The sequence below is a fragment of the Spermophilus citellus genome, assembly GCF_964194105.1.
Source record: "Spermophilus citellus genome assembly, chromosome: 1".
Lineage (NCBI taxonomy): Eukaryota > Metazoa > Chordata > Mammalia > Rodentia > Sciuridae > Spermophilus > Spermophilus citellus.
The window spans coordinates 71945552-71967435 of record NC_138182.1 but is presented as its reverse complement, the minus strand read 5'-3'; the positions used below and the strand labels follow the sequence as shown (position 1 = coordinate 71967435).

General features: G+C 40.9%; 1 protein-coding gene across 3 annotated transcripts in view; it reads left to right on the top strand.

Annotated features, from left to right (window-relative positions):
- Positions 1-21884, top strand: part of SGCG (sarcoglycan gamma) — an 89615-nt gene that overhangs the window by 504 nt on the left and 67227 nt on the right. The window lies entirely within an intron of this gene.

Genomic DNA, 21884 nt, shown 5'->3' with positions numbered 1-21884 from the left:
CTTCTTCTAATTCTACTCTAAATTTTTGTGATAAAATTATTTTTTTAGAGTATATTGATAGTTTTGTCAGGGATATTAAGAAATAGACTGAAATTAATGAGACCAAAAGTCAAGTGGTTTTATCATGTGGGAATAAGCAAAACGAGAGCAAAATATCAACCTGGCTCCTAAGTGTTCTTGCACCATAGGAAGAATGTTTCCCTCCCCAAATCTGAAAAAGACTTAAGTGCTGCTCAAAATTCATGAAAAAAGTAAAATAAGTAGGGTAAAAGAAAAGATGTGCTAGTGCTTTTGCTTACTGAACTTGTAGGTCCCTTTTCTGTGTTTCCTAATATGTGGTAGTTTGGAAAACATAAATTTTTAAAGAAAGTAATACAGAACGATAATAAGGGAAAATGTAACTCAATTGCCTGAATGATTCATCAACTGGATGGAGTAACTCACTAGTAAAAAAGAAACTTCAAAATGTACCACATTTACTTTGGGTTTTTTTGTTTGTTTGTTTTGTTTTGTTTGTTTGTTTGTTTCTTGAAAACATTTTACAATGAGGAACAAAGAGGCACACTTAAGGAATTTCAGAACTACTGGTTCAAATTGGGGTTAGTTTTATAGGTTCTAGAATTTGAGATTTTCTTTCAAAGCCAAATGAAAAGTAGCATTTCAGTATAGTTAGATATACAATTCTAAAGATTCACAAGTACAAGTTTCCAAATGATGCTGGCTAAGCTTTCATTTAAAATACTGAAAATAAATTTGTCACGTATTGTCCTATAAAAAAATACACTTTCTGGTCATTAAACTAAATTGCTATTAGAAGAAATGTGGAAATTAAATGCTAACTGTGAAATATTAGTGGTGTCCAATCTGTTCTGTGCTGTGTATTTTGGAAGGGCTGCAGTTGGTTCTTTTTCTACTCTTTACTCCGTGGCCCATGGTGACCCCACTGCTGCTTCCCAGTTGTGTCCATCATTGCTGTTTCTTGCCCTGGGGGGGGAGGGGCGCAACACAGCAGAGCACTGAAGAAGTCCGCCTTGCTTCAGAAACCTGCCTGAGCCTCCCCACATGTTTCTTTCTATCCTTCCTCCTTTTCTCTAAGCCTTATCAGCATCTCTCTGGCATTATTCTTCTCTGGACCGCCACAGAGCCAGAAAAATTCATGATGTTCTTATTATAGAATCCATCCCCCACTGTATTTTTGTCCTTATAGACTCCAATGTCTGTTTAATTTTATGTGTTGTGCTCTAGAGAATTTTATGGGAAGATTGGTACAGGAGGATTTATTAACTTGTGACTTTGCAAAGGTCTCCAGACTTCTCTCAAAATCCCTTGAAATGTCAACATCTACTGGACTTGAGGCTGCCTGGTGTGTAACATATCGTCAAGGAACTGTGAGGCTGAGGACTTAGGGAGGGCTCTCTTTCGATCAAAGGCATTGGTGCTTCGTCCTATGGTAGAGGGAAGCCCCTGGAACATTTATGACATAAAAGCTGTGCAGTCCTACTTATTATTTGTAAGAATTGCCCTTTTTGCCATGGAAAATGAATTACGGCAGTGGAAGAGGAAGTGAGGGATACCTTGAAATCTAGCTTCACCTTCATGACTATTTTAACTCAATTTTTAAATTTTCACTTTTTCTTGGGAAATGTCTTTGAAAAGTATAACAGTTTTGTAACAATAAATGGTGAAAAGTTTAGGCTGTGAAGTCAGTCTGCTGTGTTCTAGCCACATGATCTCCTGTGGATTACTTAATTTCTAATGCCTGTTTCTTCATGTGTAAAAGGAGGCATTAAGTCCATAAAAGGCACTTACAAAGTTTCTGAATTCCGAGTAAATAGTTGTCCCCATCATCCTTATCATTAAAAAAAAAAAAAAAAAGACACATAATCTCTTATCTTGACCAGCACTGACAGGAAAATAAGAGAAGAACTTCAGAGAATGGCTTTGAATGGTTAAAATGGCTACCCGGCTTCTCCAGTCCTCTAAAACAGCCCCATGAATAATCCCTAACCACGAAGGGGATTCCAGGCTGAAGCTATTTCTGCTCCAGCTGAGAATGTTCTCTGCATGCAGAGACAGCTACTGAGGAGTGGTGTGCACATTCCAGGATGCAAATAGCAAACCCTGCTTAAGTTCTCTGCAGCTGAGGATCTCTGATGGTGGAATTTAGCCACAACAACAACAACAACAACAAAATCAAACAACTGTTTAAAATTCCTATGAAAATTTTCCTTTCATTAAACATTTTAGGTCTTAATGAAACCTTTATATCAAATATTCTGAAATGTTAATCTTGGTGAAACATAGAATGCATTTGAATATGTATATTTTGGCACCATTTGAAAGTCACATTAAATCATCCCATTCCAATTTTGAAGAAAGGGTAACAATAAGGGTAGAAGTGAAGACCTCTGAAACTTTTTTAATAAACTGTCAAAGCAATCAGAAGATTGCATATGCACTTTTGATAAGAACCTTAATTATGTTTACCTCAAGAATTCTCTTGGCTTTAAATCTTTCATTTAGAGTCTTGCAACTAAAAAGTTCAGCCTAGCTGATACATTCAAATAACTTTCTTAAAATTTGTTCTTAATTTTCTCAGAGTTAGAATTTAGTTAAGTGCTCTCTTTAGGGCCTAGCCAAATTAAGGTTTGTTTTATTTTTTAAGAAGGGGGGAATTGGGTTAATTTGCTGAAAAATTCAGTTTCACGTATAAAAAAACAAAAGTTTTGATAAATTAGATAACAGGCTACTTTATTCTCTGTTTGATTAAGCACAGATTTCATGAGTTATTTTAATTTAAGGTTTTTCTAAACTCTTTCTTTATAAATAGTCAAGCCTAAAGGTTATATCCATACGGTATAAATGGCACTGCCATAATGTTGGTCTCCCTTACAAAGATGGTATAGTAACTGGCTACTGAATGGCCAGTAATTTTCCACATTTCTCTGGAGACTTGCCTTGGGATTCAGCCCATGTCTTTGTCTGGCTGGCGCTCTCTCTCTCTCTCTCTCTCTCTCTCTCTCTCTCTCTCTCTCTCGCCTAGCCTGCTTTCCTGGTTGCTGATTAATTTATCTTGAGAGCATTTCCTTAATAAATTATCTATACAAAAGTCCTCATCTGAGGCTCTGCTTCTGGAGAACCTGGCTTAAGATAAAGCTGAACGGTATTCTATTGAGAAGTCCATCAGTGGGACTGATCGTACTGTGCCCCTATCTTTCCAAGAACAATTGCTTAGACAGGATCCCCAGGAACCAGGCTCTGAGCTGCAATCTACATGCCAGTTTATTCAGTTAAGCACACCTTCAATAAAAACACCTGCAGGAGAAAGAAGGCAGTGAAACTGAACCAAAGGAAATGCCAAATAGCAATGTACATGTGATGGAGCTGGGATGGACCTCCAGACTGTATCCCAAATTGAAGGAAGGGCTGGAATTTTGCACCTGTACCTTGATCTGACATTAGATAGATGTAGCCCAGGTAAGGCAACTCAGCAGTCGACAGTCATTCTTGTCTTCTGCTATTATTGCTATTCTTAGCTAAGAAGTGAGTATCTTAGTTCTCAAGAATGACCATGGCAGCAAACTGTTGCAGTCCATCACTCAGATTCTCTTGTTTCATATACCTAATTTGGGATTCTGATTGGTCTCTTTTCTCAGAAGGCTACTAAAAGAAGGCTAATTGAATGAACTACAGACTCTACTTGTGAGCTGTTCCTCAGGATTGCAACTAATACTTATCATTTTTCTCTATCAACTACTACCTGCAACTACCCACTCAAGATTCCCCTCACTGTCAGATGACACCATTACTAGCCTAGGTAGCCAACCTGGTGAGGTGACTTTGACATCCATCTCTGAGAGGTCTGAGCTTATCACCATATCCTTATCAGCCCAGTACACTTGTGGCACCTGTTCATTTACTGTCAAAACAGGAGAACACCCAGAAATGCCCTGTTGGTCTACCTGGGTGACAAAGATATTCTTCCTAACAGCTATTGTCAGAATTGTGCACCCTATTCTTCCTAGTAGTATCTTGTCATGGGGCTAATGGTCTGAATAGCAGTTTGAAGATTAATGGAACTAATGTTGTGCTCCCTGGTAGAAGAATTCCTCACTGAGAACAGACTTCGGTACACAGAGCCCATGGTAGTAGGGATGGGAAGCTCACATGTTCCAACTGGTCATAAAAAGTGATGCTAGAAAACATGACCACTTCCACACTCAGCCTTGGCTCTGAGACAGATTTTTCTCTCCATCACAAAGCAGCACCATGAAGATGTTGATTTAGCATCCTGAAGTATTCCCTATCCTCCAAGAGGTCTCCAAGGGGGGATCCCAATAGCAAATTGGAAGGATTACTCAATCTGGTAGTTCCTTGGAAATACAATATAGGATAAGAATAGTGGGTCACTTGGATTCACTGCCATTTCATGGAGAGACCCACATCAATGGAGCAAATGCTCTATAAGTCCTTGGATAGAAATGCTGGCTGAGGTCTTATAGACAGAATATTCCACTCCCAGCCTTGGAGTCTGTTCCAGTCAATATGATGTGATCACCTGGCCACTGAGTGGCTTCTTGGTCTTATTGAAGGATGGCACTGTCTCCAGGTTCAGCACTGGTATCTGTCATGGGTAGTTTTAGATCAGCTTTGCTGAAGGAAGCCCTTGCTGTTGGGCCCATGCATGATCTTCATCCCACACCATTTGGGGATACTCTATAAGAGTCCATGGTGGGGGAACTGGAGTGGGTGATGAGGGACATTCTGACTTTTTGGTGCCTCCTCTGAAGTGGACACTGCAAAGGGTGTTGACAAAGTTACAAAGGGGAATACAAAGAGTCCCTTGTGACTAAGAGACTCATCCACAAACCTCTTTCCCTGAATTCTGTCTTTCCAAATTCCCCTCTTCCAGGCCCCAATGGACCAGCTTAGTCATCCACTACCATCCATGGACTGTGTGTATTCTAACTCATATGATTTCTGTTTATATAAGTGGATGAGCCAATGCACCACTTGTAGTCTTATCCTTAAAGAAGTTTCATTTCATGATTATCTTTCAGGATCACCCCAGTTGGGGCTGTAGAAAAGCAGCAAGCTTTTGATGGTTTGCACCAACACATTGGGCCAACCCACCCTTAAACCAAACTTGGCATTTTTCTTCCCCATAGGCTGATCATAAGGGACACCCCCAGGTAGCCAGAAAGCAGGATAAGCTGGGAACAGGTGCAGGTACATTAGAGTGACATGGATTCCAAGTCTCCTGCACCTGTAGCCTGCTGTATCCCTCTGCCTGCTCCAGTCCCTGGTACACCACTTTTAGCTTACAATGGATTGCTGCTGGGCCTCCTAACATTATGCCATGATGGGAATTCTTGGCCACAGGAATTCCTGGTTACTTGATTTCCCATGATCAGTACTTTATCTCCACTAAGGCCAAGCAGAACTTAGGAAAATGCTTTTCAAATGGCATATAGTTCTCTGCTGCAGATGTCATGGCCTTATTCCAAAATCCCAGAAAGAAGTCTATGTTGTAATTCTTCCACTGTAGCTTGCCATAAATATCACATTACATCCTTTACTATCAGAGATATCTCATCCCATAAGGGGGCAAGGATGTATGGCCTAATCATCAGGAATGCTCACACTATAGCCTGCACCTGCTGCCAAGTCCTATTCTGGGCCCCTCACAAGGCTCTCAGCTTTCATTATAACAATAGAAGAGGCTAGCTTCAGAACCTGACATGGATTAGGAGGCATTATTTTTCCTTTACAGCAGTGGTAGGTACAAGCTACAATAATTTACTCTTTATTTTCAAGGGATTTTCCTGAATGTCCTGGAGCAATGGTCTCCTAAAACATTTACTAACTTGTCAAGTGCCAAAATCTTGGTAGGATTTATCTCTTACCTTCTAAATTCTCCAACGTATGTGTCAAATCCATCCCCTAACCTAGTTAACATAGTACCATAAACCTAGCAAACAACTGTGTTCCAGAAATGCCCAAGATGGCCCAAGCCCTTTTGAGTACATGAAGACAGAGGGAAATAAATTTAAGCATGACCATGGAGCAAGTAAATACTGTGGTCAAGCCCATGTGAGTGTGAATCACTTCTTGTCCTCAGCTATGAGAGAAGTGGGGGAAATGCATTTGCCAACCCAGTGGCTTTGTGCCTGTATATGGGGCTAAATTAATCTGCATGAGCAGGAATGATACCCCCAGCACACCAGCTCCAGAAACATCTACCAGTTTGGATTTGAAGCAGGCCTTAGTTGTCTTCTGGGAAATATCTGGTTTTTCTAGGATCCAATTGGTGACTTAAGTGGGAACATGGTTTTAACAGCTAACCTCATGTCCTGTGAGATGGGCACTTTTCTCTGCCATTCTTCCTGGGATACATAAGGAATGAAGGGCGGTCTTGGAACTTTTCTCAGTTTTTCTCACTGTCATGTTCTTCTCCCAAGGCACTCCCTACATTAGATTTCTATCAACTACCAAATATGTACATCCCAATTTTATATTTGTTTTTTGGGGAAAGGACCATTTGGTAGTTCCAAGGACCAAATACGAGCCAAACTGGGGCTAGGATTCTATTTGTCACGTGATTCTCATATGTCCTCACCATGATGGCTTTTCAAGTCCGTAGTATTAATGGTCAAGCTAGCTTCTATGTCCAGTGTCCTCAAAATATTGAGTATTCCCTTTTCTACAGTGTACTATAACCCAATTAAATGTGTTTTGGCTCTCTTGGGGACGGGCTGGGGACAATGGTAGTCATTGCTATTGATGTTGCAAGGCACCCTCCTTCTGGTGACCTGGCCTCTCCTCAGTCAAGAATTTCCAGATGTGGAGACTGGATTAATCTGAAAATCAAACAAAGAGTTGTAATTTTTATGGGGGTAGTAGCCTTGAGCCTACTAGGAAAGCTCATTAGTTTCATTTTTGGGGCATGAGGGTACTGGGGATTGAACCAGGAGCATTTATCCACTGAGCCACATTCACAGCCCTTTTTATATTTATTTATTTGTTTATTTTTATATATTTATTTATTTGAGACAGGGTTTCTCAAAGTTACTAAGTCTGGCTTTGAACTTGCAATCCTCCTGCCTTAGCCTTCCAAGACACTGGGGTTAAAGGCATGTGCCACCACACTCAGATGATTTCTTTTGATTGATAGATTGAATCATCCCCTTGTTGGATGTCAATCCATCTTTGCCCTCCTCAATGACAGCCTTGCAGTTCTGATTTTTCTCTGTCACTAAGCTTCAGCCATAGCTATTTCCAATCCTTTGATAGAGATCCGTCTCCCAAGATCCTTCCAAATGATAAATCTTATATCCTCAAAGAATGTTCCTTAATGTACTGGACTGGATATTGCTGTCCTTGCTCCAGTCCAGAACTTCCCCACCTGGGCTATGTTGTTATTCAGCCTTAATTATTCACTGGGTGGCCAGGAGGGGAAGTGGTGAACATGTTGTCACATCTTCTTAAGTGGGAAGGAGAGGGGGAGTGGGTCATGTCTGCTCTAGGGAATCAGGAGTTTCCAGTTTCTTGAGTGCTTTGTCCCAGATGTTTCATCCCAAGTCTCAGGGCCCCCTCCTCCCTTGTAAGGGCCCTCATCCTGACAGAGCAGACAATCTCAGCAAGAACTGAGAACTCTATCTTCATTGTCACACCACTGCTCTCATGAAGAACCAGATCCCTTGCTTGCTGTGCCCTGCAGTGGAGGGAGGTAAGCATCTCTGCAAAAGCTCTGGCAAGGCCCCATGACCTTCACAGCTTGCCTTCATCATCTCAGCTTTCTATCTTCTTCCTCCAGTGCCTGGATGGAGCTCAGCAGAGACATCAGTTCCATTGCCTTCATGATAACACTTCATAGAAACCCTCAAACACCGTATCTATTGCACCCAATAGTCAATTTCCTTCCACTGGTATCTCTTCTTGGTTCACCACCAGTGACAGTTTTAGCAAGGATGCCCGACTGTGTGTCCTGGACTACTCCACCTACTGCCAGGAAATGGTCCTTATTTATCAGTCACCGATGGGTGATCCTGATCCCAGATGCTGTTTTAGATTGAATTTCCAGACTATTCCAACCACCAGCCCTGTGACATCAGTTTCCCTGAGAAACACAGAAGACGAGCATTTCCATGGGGGAAGTTCACTGAGGAAAGCTCTGGGGAAGAGCAAATTTAAGGGAGTGGAGGAATCCAGGCTGAACAGAAAAAGAAGCTGAGCTGTTGGTGTGGGGACCACAGAGGACCCAGCTGATCCTTCAGGGCTGTTGGGGGTGCTTTCTGAGACAGACTGGCCCTTCAGAGATGTCATGGATTGTTGAGAGCCACAGCCAAAGGGGCCCCAGCAAACTTGCAGACTGCCAGCTGATGATTGGCTCACAGCGGCCCCAGCAACTTCTAGCTGATTGGCTCCTTTGCAGTGATGCTCATTGGGCTGTTTCCCTGCCCTTTCAGACCACGGAGCTGCTCATTGGGGGACTTTTTGGCTCCGCCCACATGACCCAGCCAATCAGCCTCAAGAGCAGGAGGATTGGGGGAGGTGGAGAGGCTTGTGGTTGTGAGAGAGGCTTGTGGGAAGCCAGTGGTGGCAGTTGGGCTCTGAGGGTTTTTTCCTGAGGAGCTGTTTTGTTTGGCACGTGTAGTTCTAAAAATAAAGTTAGTTTCTTTTGACAAGTGGCTCCTGAATTGTGCCCAGCCAGACTGCGGCAATGGATTAAGGCAGGGGCCAAGCCCTTGTTCTCACTATTGGCTAGTGGTTGGCTGTCCAAGGAGCTTTGGGGGAGTCAAATCTGTTCAGTTCCAGCATAGGGACTGAGGTATGACCTCTGAGCAGGAAACAGCCCTGGGAGCTGGGTGAATGCATTTAGGTGAAAATGGAAGCAAAGTGGAGGTGAAGAACTGGGTGGCACACTCTAGCATTTTCTGTAGCAATACTATTTAGGATTTTTGTTTCTATGACTTTTTTCCTTAGTTTTTTAGAAAATAATTTTCTTTCCTGACTTGTTTTACTTCTGTAGTTATGACCAAAGTGCAATCTGATAGGACAATTAAAAAATAGTGTTTGATGGCAGTTTTCTTGTTGCATTATATTTACACATTCAATCCACAAATATTGGTAGGAGTTCTAGACTCTGAGATTGGCCACAGAGGAAGAAAAGCCATCTTGGTCTCACAGAGGTAAAAACATAATAGGGGAACACAGATGCAACATTTGGGTTTTGGTTTTTGTTTTGAGTGTTAAATTATCTAGGAAAGAGGAGACTGGGGAGAAAAACTTGCATTAAGAATAATTTAAGCCATGGGTTCAATTCCCAGACTAGAAAATAAAACAAAACAACAAAAAAGTAATTTTCTTGGATTCAGAAGTAGGTAAACAGGTTAGCGCTACCAACTTAACTGAGTGCCCCCAACTCCAACCTCCCAGCCTAGCCCTGCACAAATTCTGCCTAATAGTAATTATACTCAAAGGGACGTGCCAAAGGACAGCTAAATAATTGTCTCTTTATTCTCAACATGGACATATTAGAGGTTTCATTATTTGGGTGATTACTTTGATACAAAAAGCAATTTTATATAACTGCTCTATTTAAAATATTTTTGTATGACTAAACATGGAAAGTACATAAACATGTAAATAATTTATATAATAATTTTAGCAACTTTGTATTTGAACATCTTTACCTCTGACACATAATTATTGTATGTAGTTATGGACCATGTCCCCATAGATCTATTTCCTCTAGCCACTCCCTACTTTCCCACAGTTACCACCCAGTATACTGGTCCTCTCAAATTATCAATCCATCAAATGAATTAATTCACTGATGAGATTACAGCTCTCATAATCGAATCATTTAACCTCTGAACATTCCTGCATTGCCTAACACATGAGCTTTTCAGGAGGCACTTCATATCCAAAGCATAACTAGCAGACATATTAATTTCATTTCCTTTGGATATGTACACAGCAGTGAGATTACTTGATCATATGTTGTTCTATTTTTAATTTTTTTAGGATACCACCATATTTTCCCCATAATGTCTATACAAATTTAATAGCACCAACCATTTATAAGGATTTAAATTTCTCCACACTCTGACCAAAATTTATCTATTTTAGTGTAGCCATTCTAGACAGGCATGAGGTGCTATATCATAGTGGTTTTGATTTGCATTTCCCCAATGATTAGTAATGTTGAGGATATTTTCTTATACCTATTGCCTATTTGTATGTGTTCCCTTGAGAAATGCCTATTCAGGTTTTTTGACCATTTTTAAATCAGGTTATTAATTAATTTATTACTATTTCATTGTTTGAGTCCTTTTATGCTCTGGATATTAACTCGTTATCAGATATATAGTTTGCAAATATTTTCTCCCATTCTGTAGATTGTCTCTTTACTCTGTTTTGTGTTTCCTTTGCTGTGCAGAAGCTTTAGCTTTTAAATTTGGTACAATCCCATTTGTCTACTTTTGCTGTTGCTACCAATACTTTGGCATCTTCTTCAAAATATCCTTGCCCAGATGGCCTTGATTAATTTTATTAATGACATTATATAGCTTTTCTGATTTGATGTAATGTCTGTAGTAATATTTTCCAGAACTTTGTCAAGAAGTAGCATCATCACATTCTATAAATATATAATCTTTGAAACATTAAGATGACCTACCATAAGAAACTATGAATTTCATACTTACAATACAATAACAGCAAGTATAATGTTTCCCCTATGCTAAACATTATTCTAGGAGCATCTTATTTTACATTTGGAACTGACAAATTTTAGAAGCCTCCAGATGTGTAAGATGCCTAAATATTTTAAAGGATGTAACACAGCCTTTACAAGGTTAACTAGATTGGTTATAAATATTAATGACCAGGGATAATAAAGTGACTTTGAAAGAATTATAATAACTAGAGGCATAATAGACTTTATGAAACTTATAGTTCTTGAGATGTTAAATCCTGTATGTAATTCACCAGGCAGTTTTGCAATTCAACTGCTTTGAGAAAGATAACCACCATGTACAGAAAAATTGACCATAAGAACTTTGAGAGTCCCGGCTATAAGCCTCCTTTAGAGAATCAGGGAATTTAGAAGAAAATTATTATATCACTCACAATATTGGAAAACCCTTTATGATACCAAGCCACAGGCCTATAAAACACTCATGTGTTAAAAAAATTCTTGAACAACTGAATAATTGGAAACTATACTTGATAACAACTATTTTGTTGATATACCTTTCAGAACCCCTATACAATCAAATAGCCCACATCTTTAGAGGTACTTACTGAGCAATATGAAGATACTTTTTGGACTTGGAACTCAAAATCCACAACAAAACCTTAGAAAGTACATGTTTTTTTAAAGACTGCAAATTAAATTAAGAAATAAGCCATCTTGTTCATTTGACACCTAAATCTAAAAAGTATATGCTTTAAAAACAAACAGACAAGCTGGGATCAAAGAATACTATACCTTTAATCTGCCACTTTTGTTGGGGGAGTCTTAATGTTAGAAGACTGAGTGTCCCTGAGTAAATCTTCACAGTCTTCCCAGAGCTCTACTAAGACCTCAACTGGAGTAGGTTGGGAAAGAAATGGCAGTCTGAAGAAGGAAAGGAAGAGGAGAAACAGCAAGGAGAATGCCAGATGTCAAGCTACTGAGCTCAGGGATAAGAAGGAGACACAGCTTCTTGCACCACTTCTAGGTCTCAGAACTAGGGGGTCAAAAACCCAGAACTCTGCAGCAGAGCATTTCCAATGCGTTCTAACCAGTATCAGGATGCATCCTAGAACTAGGGTGGTCAGAAGCCACCAGCTATGGGGATGAGCTGGACAGGCCATTTGACTTGATCAGCTGACAGAATTGATCATTATACTTTTATCATTGATAGGTTGTTAAAATTCAGGCTGGCTTATATGAAACCAAAAGAGAATTCCCTTAGATTTGAAAAGCAGAAGTAGAAAAAGTGCTTTTCAGATGCTAATATTCCTCCTAGATCCAACCCATTTCATCTTATGAAGGTAGAACTTTCTTTGATCTTGAGCTTTAAAATGCACAGTTCAAAGACAAAGAATGCTTATGGGATTAACATTCATGTTAGAAAATGAAGTGGTGTGCTTGACCACTGAGATATGAAATGAGGGAAGTTTCAGCCTATGAATCAACACATAGGCATCCAGGCATCTATCACACCATTACAGCAACAAAAGGGTCTGGAAAATAATAATATGTAAATATATCATTTTCCTCTTTTGTTCAGTGAGTTCAAGTTCTTTTCCCAGCTGTTAAAGTAATTGGTATTCAAGTTGGTAGGGTTTCTGTGAAAGAACGGGAATAAGAGTTACATGAAATATCAGTAAAATTGGAATGATTTGGTTTTTAAATATAATGTTATAGCCTAACATTGAAAATCTATTCCACAAATGCATTGCAGATAAGAATGTGCTTCATTCTGCTGTCTTCAGCAAATGCTTACAATTTGAGCCCCTACTGTGCACCAGACATTATTTTAGGGTTCTAGCTGTATAATAAATAAAAGAGGGGGGCTGGGAAGATGGCGGCGAAGGGAGTGCATCACTACAGTGCACCGCGTCACTGTGCAGGAGAAAGACGAGGTGAAACAGCTGAAGGCTATCTTGTTGGGAATTTCCAGTGAAATTGAGGTGCTCCAGAATCTAGTGGACGGATTTCCATCTCGCGAGGTTCGGCTGTGGGGACTCAGTCGCAGGCGATTTCTCCGCACGGAGGGTCGCATTGCCTGATCGGCGGAACGCCCCACAGCTGGAGTCCGCGGCGCACGCTGGGAGCGGCGAGGTGCCGGGGTGGGTGCAGCGATGCGGATTCTGGGGGCTCCTGCCAGTGGTGCAATGGCCATCCTTAGTGCTGAGTTCCGGCTTTGAGACAGAGGAGAGAAGCAGTCCAGTTCGGTTCTCAACACTGGTCGGACCACGGAGGAGGACAGCAGCCGCCATCTTGGAGAGCTGATGTAATCATCCCTGTTTTCTACTGACCTCAGCTCATTCAGCTAAGGAACAGGTGATTTCAGGCTGGTATTTGCCTGCGTCTCGCAGACAGATCGCTCAGGCTCGGGGCTGGAGAACCAGTGGAGAATACTCCTAGGGGCTCGCTCCTGGCAAGGCGTGCGCTGGGCTCTGAGCGGCCGGAATCTGGTTCCCTGGGCTGCTTAGGCCAAGGGCTGGGGAACCTGCGGAGACTGCGTGTTGAGGCCAGCTCCAAGTGGAGCGTGAGCTGAGCTCGGGGCGGCTGGGTTCTGACTCCCGGAACAGTTTTGGCCCCGCTGGGGAGCCCGCAGCGGAGCGTGCACCAAGCTCGGAGAGCTTGGAGCGGCCGGGCTCTGGCTCCCGGAGCTGCTTTGGCCTGGGGCAGGGGAACCCACGGGGGTCGCTCCTTGGAGCCTGCTCCTTGCGGAGCGTGAGCCGGGATCAGAGAGGCCGGGTTCTGGCTCCCGAAGCTGCTTTGGCCCAGGGTTGGGGAACCTGCGGTGACTGCTTCTCAGTCTGGGTCCTGCTGGGTGCTATGGGGGCCAGGGGGGCAGAGTGGAGCTGCCGCCTGCGCCCAGATCAGGCCAAGTGACCCGCCGGCGTGGTATCACGACACCCCAACTGCATCAGGGGCCGAAGAGAGTAGCCACCCACGCCTAGAACAGGACCAGCGACCCGAAGGCCTGGTAGCCAAGTCACCCCATTTGGAGTAGGGGCTGTGCAGAGCCGCCGTCTGAGCCTGCAAGGTAGGCAGACCTGCGACCCACTGGCAGGACAGGCCCGGTAGCCTGCCAGCGTGGTGGACACGTAGCACCGAGGCAGTCACGTCACACTGGTTGGAGTGGGGGTGGAGCAGAGCCGCCGCCTGTGTCCAGAAAAGGCCCAGCGACCCATTGGAGAGGCAGTCAGGTACCCCCATTGGGAGTGGGGGCTGAGCAGAACTGACGCCCGAGCCCGCAAGGTAGGCAGACCTGCGACCCACTGGCGGAACAGGCCTAGAGGCCTGCCAGCGTGGTAGACACGTCACACCAATTGGAGTAGGGGCCGAGCAGAGCCGCAGCCCACATCCGGATCAGGACCAACGACCCGAGGGCGTGGTAGTTACGTCACCACAATTGGAGTGCAGGCAGAGCAGAGCCACCACCTGCGCCTGCAGGGTGGGCAGACCTGCGACCGACCAGCGTGGTAGACAGATCACCCTAATTAGAGGAGGAGCACAGCCACTACCCGCCCTGCAAGGGAGATTTCCCAACTATACAAGAGCAATATAAATAAATAGGGGGAAATTTTCAAAAACACAACAGTTTCACCAAGCAGAAAGAAACGTGAGCAGTATGAAAAGACAAGGAAAGAAAGGACCACAAGCAATGCAGGTCAACTCAACTTTAGAAGAGGTAATCGCTGCAACAGATGGAATGTCAGGTAAAGAGTTCAGGGTATACATGCTTCAGATGATCTGGAGTCTCAAGGAAGACATGAAACAGCAAAATCAGTCAATGAAAGATCACTTTGACAAGGAACTACATAAACAAATCCAGGAAGTAAAAGATCAATTACACAGGGAGATAGAGGTAATAAAAAACAAACAAATAGAAATCCTAGAAATGCAGGAAGCAATAAACCAACTTAAAAACTCAATTGAGAATACTACCAGCAGAGTAGATCACTTAGAAGATAGAACATCAGACAATGAAGACAAAGTATTTCAACTTGAAAAGAACATAGACAGCTCAGCAAGACTGCTAAGAAACCACAAGCAGAACATCCAAGAAATATGGGATAACATTAAAAGACCAAACTTAAGAGTCATTGGGATACAGGAAGGCACAGAGCTCCAAACCAAAGGAATAAACAATCTATTCAATGAAATAATACGAGAAAACTTCCCAGACTTGAAGAATGAGACAGAATCCCAAATCCTAGAAGCCTAGAGGATGCAGAATGTGCAAAATCATAAGAGATCCACACCTAGACACATTATAATGAAGATGCCCAACATACAGAATAAGGAGAGAATTTTAAAAGCTACAAGAAAAAGGAAGCAGATTACATTTAGGGGTAAACCAATCAGGATAACAGCTGATCTCTCAACACAGACTCTGAAAGCTAGAAGATCCTGGAATAACATATTTCAAACACTGAAAGAAAATGGGTTCCAACCAAGAATCGTGTATCCGGTGAAATTAAGCTTCAGGATGGAAGATGAAATTAAAACCTTCCACGATAAACAAAAGTTAAAAGAATTCACAGCTAGAAAACCATCTCTTCAAAAAATCCTTGGCAAAACATTACACGAAGAGGAAATGGAAAATAACAATGAAAACCAACAGTGGGAGGTAGGACAGTAAAGGGGGGAAAGTAATCAAAGAGGAAAACAAATCAGGTTTAGTAACATTAATAAACAAATATGGCTGGAAGAACAAACCATATCTAAATAATAACCCTAAATGTTAATGGCTTTAACTCACCAATTAAGAGACACAGGCTAGTTGAATGGATCACAAAACAAGACCCAACAATATGCTGCCTACAGGAGATGCATTTGATAGGAAAAGATATACATAGACTGAAGGTGAAAGGTTGGGAAAAATCATACCACTCATATGGACTGCGGAAACAAGCAGGAGTGTCCATACTCATATCAAATAAAATAGATTTCAAGCCAAAGTTAATCAAAAGGGATAAAGAGGGACACTACATACTGCTCAAGGGAACCATACACCAACAAGATATAACAATCATAAATATATATGCCCCAAACAATGGTGCAGCTATGTTCGTCAAGCAAACTCTTCTCAAGTTCAAGAGTCTAATAGACCACTATACAATAATCATGGGAGACTTCAACACACCTCTCTCACCACTGGACAGATCTTCCAAACAAAAGTTAAATAAGGAAACTATAGAACTCAATAACATAATTAACAACCTGGACTTAATTGATATATATAGAATATACCTCCCAACATCAAGCAGTTACACTTTTTTCTCAGCAGCACATGGATCCTTCTCAAAAATAGATCATATATTATGTCACAGGGCAACTCTTAGACAATATAAAGGAGTAGAGATAATACCATGCATCTTATCTGATCATAATGGAATGAAACTGAAAATCAACGATAAAAGAAGGAAGGAAAAATCATGCATCACTTGGAGAATGAACAATAGGTTACTGAATGATCAATGGGTTTTAGAAGACATCAAGGAGGAAATTAAAAACTTCTTAGAGCTAAATGAAAACACAGACACAACATATCGGAATCTATGGGACACATTGAAATCAGTTCTAAGAGGAAAATTCATTGCTTGGAGTTCATTCCTTAAAAAAAGAAAAAACCAACAAATAAATGATCTCATACTTCATCTCAAAATCCTAGAAAAAGAAGAGCAAAACAACAGCAAAAGAAGTAGAAGGCAAGAAATAATTAAAATCAGAGCTGAAATTAATGAAATTGAAACAAAAGAAACAAATGAAAAAATTGACAAAACTAAAAGTTGGTTCTTTGAAAAAATAAATAAAATCGACAGACCCTTAGCCATGCTAACGAAGAGAAGAAGAGAGAGAACTCAAATTACAAGCATACGGGATGAAAAAGGCAATATCACAACAGACACTTCAGAAATACAGAAGATAATCAGAAATTATTTTGAATCCTTATACTCCAATAAAATAGAAGATAGTGAAGGCATAGATAAATTTCTTAAGTCATATAATCTGCCCAGATTGAGTCAGGAGGATATAGACAACCTAAACAGACCAATATCAATTGAGGAAATAGAAGAAACCATCAAAAGACTACCAACTAAGAAAAGCCCAGGACCGGATGGGTATACAGCAGAGTTTTACAAAACCTTTAAAGAGGAACTTACACCAATACTTTTCAAGCTATTTCAGGAAATAGAAAAAGAGGGAGAACTTCCAAATACATTCTACGAGGCCAACATCACCCTGATGCCTAAACCAGACAAAGACACTTCAAAGAAAGAAAACTACAGACCAATATCTCTAATGAACCTAGATGCAAAAATCCTCAATAAAATTCTGGCGAATCGGATTCAAAAACATATCAAAAAAATTATACACCATGATCAAGTAGGATTCATCCCTGGGATGCAAGGCTGGTTCAATATACGGAAATCAATAAATGTTATTCACCACATCAATAGACTTAAAAATAAGAACCATATGATCATCTCGATAGATGCAGAAAAAGCATTCGACAAAGTACAGCATCCCTTTATGTTCAAAACTCTAGAAAAATTAGGGATAACAGGATCATACCTCAACATTGTAAAAGCAATCTATGATAAGCCACAGGCCAGCATCATTCTGAATGGAGAAAAATTGAAGGCATTCCCTCTAAGATCTGGTAAAAGACAGGGATGCCCTCTCTCACCACTTCTGTTCAACATAGTCCTCGAAACACTGGCCAGAGCAATTAGACAGACGAAAGAAATTAAAGGCATAAAAATAGGAAAAGAAGAACTTAAATTATCACTATTTGCAGATGACATGATTCTATACCTAGCAGACCCAAAAGGGTCTACAAAGAAACTATTAGAGCTAATAAATGAATTCAGCAAAGTGGCAGGATATAAAATCAACAAGCATAAATCAAATGCATTCCTGTATATCAGCAACAAATCCTCTGAAACGGAAATGAGGACAACTACTCCATTCACAATATCCCCCAAAAAATAAAATACTTGGGAATCAACCTAACAAAAGAGGTGAAAGACTTATACAATGAAAACTACAGAACCCTAAAGAGAGATATAGAAGAAGACCTTAGAAGATGGAAAAATATACCCTGTTCATGGATAGGCAGAACTAACATCATCAAAATGGCGATATTACCAAAAGTTCTCTATAAGTTCAATGCAATGCCAATCAAAATCCCAACAGCATTTCTTGTAGAAATAGATAAAACAATCATGAAATTCATATGGAATAATAAAAGACCCAGAATAGCAAAACCAATGCTAAGCAGGAAGTGTGAATCAGGCGGTACAGCGATACCAGACTTCAAACTATACTACAGAGCAATAGTAACAAAAACAGCATGGTACTGGTACCAAAACAGGCGGGTGGACCAATGGTACAGAATAGAGGACACAGTAACCAATCCACAAAACTACAACTATCTTATATTTGATAAAGGGGCTAAAAGCATGCAATGGAGGAAGGATAGCATCTTCAACAAATGGTGCTGGGAAAACTGGAAATCCATTTGCATCAAAATGAAACTGAATCCCTTTCTCTCGCCATGCACAAAAGTTAACTCAAAATGGATCAAGGAGCTTGATATCAAATCAGAGACTCTGCGTACATGAAAAAATGCTAACCATCGCTAGCAGTCAGAGAAGTGCAAATCAAAACCACCCTAAGATACCATCTCACTCCAGTAAGATTGGCAGCCATTAGGAAGTCAAACAACAAGTGCTGGAGAGGATGCGGGGAAAAGGGTACACTTGTTCATTGTTGGTGGGACTGCAAATTGGTGCAGCCAATTTGGAAAGCAGTATGGAGATTTCTTGGAAAGCTGGGAATAGAACCACCATTTGACCCAGCTATTCCCCTTCTTGGTCTATTCCCTAAAGACCTAATAAGAGCATGCTACAGGGACACTGCTACATCGATGTTCATAGCAGCACAATTCACGATAGCGAGATTGTGGAACCAACCTAGATGCCCTTCAATAGATGAATGGATAAAAAAAAAATGTGGCATTTATACACAATGGAGTATTACTCTGCATTAAAAAATGACAAAATCATAGAATTTGGAGGGAAATGGATGGCATTAGAGCAGATTATGCTAAGTGAAGCTAGCCAATCCTTAAAAAACAAATGCCAAATGACTTCTTTGATATAAGGGGAGTAACCAAGGACAGGGTAGGGACGAAGAGCTTGAGAAGAAGATTAAGATTAAAGAGGGATGAGAGGTGGGAGGGAAAGGGAGTGAGAAGGGAAATCCCATGGAAATGGAAGGTGTTCCTCAGGGTTATACAAAATTACATATAAGAGGAAAGGAGGGGTAAGAGAAGAATAATACAAGTGGAAGAAATGATTTACAGTAGAGGGGGTAGAGAGAGAAAAGGGGAGGGGAGGGGAGGGGAGGGGGGATAGTAGAGAATAGGATAGACAGCAGAATACATCAGACACTAGAATGGCAATATGTAAATCAATGGAAGTGTAACTGATGTGATACAGCTATCTGTATACGGGGTAAAAATGGGAGTTCATAACCCACTTGAATCAAACTGTGAAATATGATATATTAAGAACTATGTAATGTTTTGAACGACCAACAATAAAAAAAAATAAAAAATAAAACAAAAAATAAATAAATAAAAGAGGAACCCTTCCTTTCCTCATGGAGAAGAGTCCCAAGAGGAATAGGCAATAAAAAGTAAACAAGGATATCATTATTCCTGTAAAGAGTTATAGAGGAAAGAAACAGGACAGATTGCATATTTTCCACCCCAAAAGGTACACAGAACAGTGAGCATGGAAGGCTGGCATCAGGAGGTCAGAAGTGGCAGACATGGGGGACAGACCAACTCTCCAGGCAGAGGGAGAAGCCTATGTAACACAGGAAAAGCTGATTCAGTGTGAGGAAATAAAAGGAAGCCATTGTAGAAAAGAGCAGAATGGGATAAGATGGAGCTGGAGAGACTAGCTGTACCATGTTGGGTTTAGGTACAATGGAAAACTCCTGAGTGACCTTGAGCAGGGAAACTCATGGTCATTGTTGGGCTGCCATGTATAGAACTGGATTAAGGGGTCCAGTGGCAATACAGATGGGGTAAGCGGACAGGGGAGAATGGGTCAGAGATGTGGACACAACTTGCTGATGAAGTAGACACAGGGGTGGCAAAGAGGAATCATGGATGGCACTCATGTTGCTGAGAAAATCAATTGGAAATAGCTGAGATGAGATGAGAGAAGGCCAAGAGGAGATTTAGGAGCAGAGAGTAAAGTTATTAAAAGTTACTTTTTTTAACAATGTATTTCATATGCCAAGTACAAACATCAAACCAGACATAAATCTAGAGATATTTTAGATAGATTGTAAATTTGGGGATCATAAACCAATAAATAGTATTTAAAGATATGATTATGATAGAGTCACCTTGAAAGACTAAGGGAAGAGGAGAAGAGATGGTCCCAGTAAAGTTCAGGCAAAGCCTGACATTTAGAGGCTGGAGAGAGAAGATTAAGAAAAATCTGAGAAGGTAGAGGAAATGTTTTCTAGGAAGAAATAGCTAAGCATTAAAATAAAATAAGATAAATAAAATGAGGGAAATGAGCACAGGAAAGTGAACATTTGACCTAGAAACAAAGAGGTTTTATGATCTCTTCAGTGTTAGCCAAAGCTAAATATGATGGCATAACACTTAGAGAAATTATCCTTCTATCTAAATATTTACTATTGCACTCTTTCACTCTCTTCCCTTCTTACTGGTTTCTTCTCTGGCAATCTTTCTCCAAGAGATGGATACAGGAGTGTTGGCCGGTAAGTGTTAGGTGAGCCATTATCTTCTGATGCCAGAGGCAAGCTACTCTCAGAACATCTGAATCAATTTGGAACAATTGGCTTTGAGTGGCTGACTGAATTCCATGATGTCCCAATGCCATTTTCCATGCCTATACTAATGATACACCCTACCTGCTCTGCCTGTGTCACATACACAACTGTGATACTGAACTTGTGTTTACCTTGCTGATAGCTGGACCACAACAACATGGAGGTGAGGAGGAGTGTTCCCAAGGAAGACCATAAAAGTCAGTGCCTACCATATTGTGATACAGAAGGAAACAGTAGAGGCCCATTGAATTGTTATACCGAAGAAAATAGGAGGCACCAACTATAATATAACACAGAAGAATACGGTGGGCACCATTATATGATATAAAACAAGACATTAGGTGCCCAGTATAATATGTTGTAGAATAAAACTATAATATACAGAAGAAAATAGTAGGCGCCCACTAATCATATGACACAGAAAACAGTAGGCACTCACTATCATCTGATAACAGAAAATAACAGTAGAGGCCCCTATCAATACAGAAGAAAACAGTAGGTGCCACTACCGTGTGATACAGAAGCAGACAAGGAGTTGCATCTTCCAGCAGCTCATCAGTACAGGACTCTGTTAGCATTAACTCAACTCTCACTGCAACCAGCTGCTAACTTTTCTGGTTCCATTTTGATATATGCACACTAAATCAGAAATTGATGGTAGATAGAAACCGTGCCAAGAACTGGAGCAAATTCAGTACCAAGTGGCACCTGGATCTGGCTAAGAGGCTAGGGATACAAACACCATTGTCTTTGTTATGATACTTCAGTATGTGCACTTATAGTTGACCTAAGTGCTGTTCTCTTGATGGGTTGCTCTTCTGTATCATTCTGTATCATTTCTGCCTGCTGAATCACCTGATGCTAACGTTACTCCTTAATGACAATATGAAAGCTTCAGATTTCTGAATGTACTTTAAAACCAGGACAAAACATGGGGAAAGGTAGAATATTTGAAGTGCCTACTTTTGTAAATATAATACTGTTTTAAAATGACCCTAGGGCTGTGGATGTGGCTCAAGCAGTAGCGCGCTCACCTGGCATGCGTGAGGCCGGGGTTCGATCCTCAGCACCGCATGCAAACAGGGATGTTGTGTCTGCCGAAAACTAAGAAATAAAAGTTAGAAATTCTCTCTCTCTTTCTCTTTAATAAATAAATAAATAAATAAATAAATAAATAAATAAAAATGAGCCTATAGCAAAGCAAAAAAATAAAACCATGATTTTGTAAGCATATTTTTATGCCAATGGGATTGCATTTTTTTCT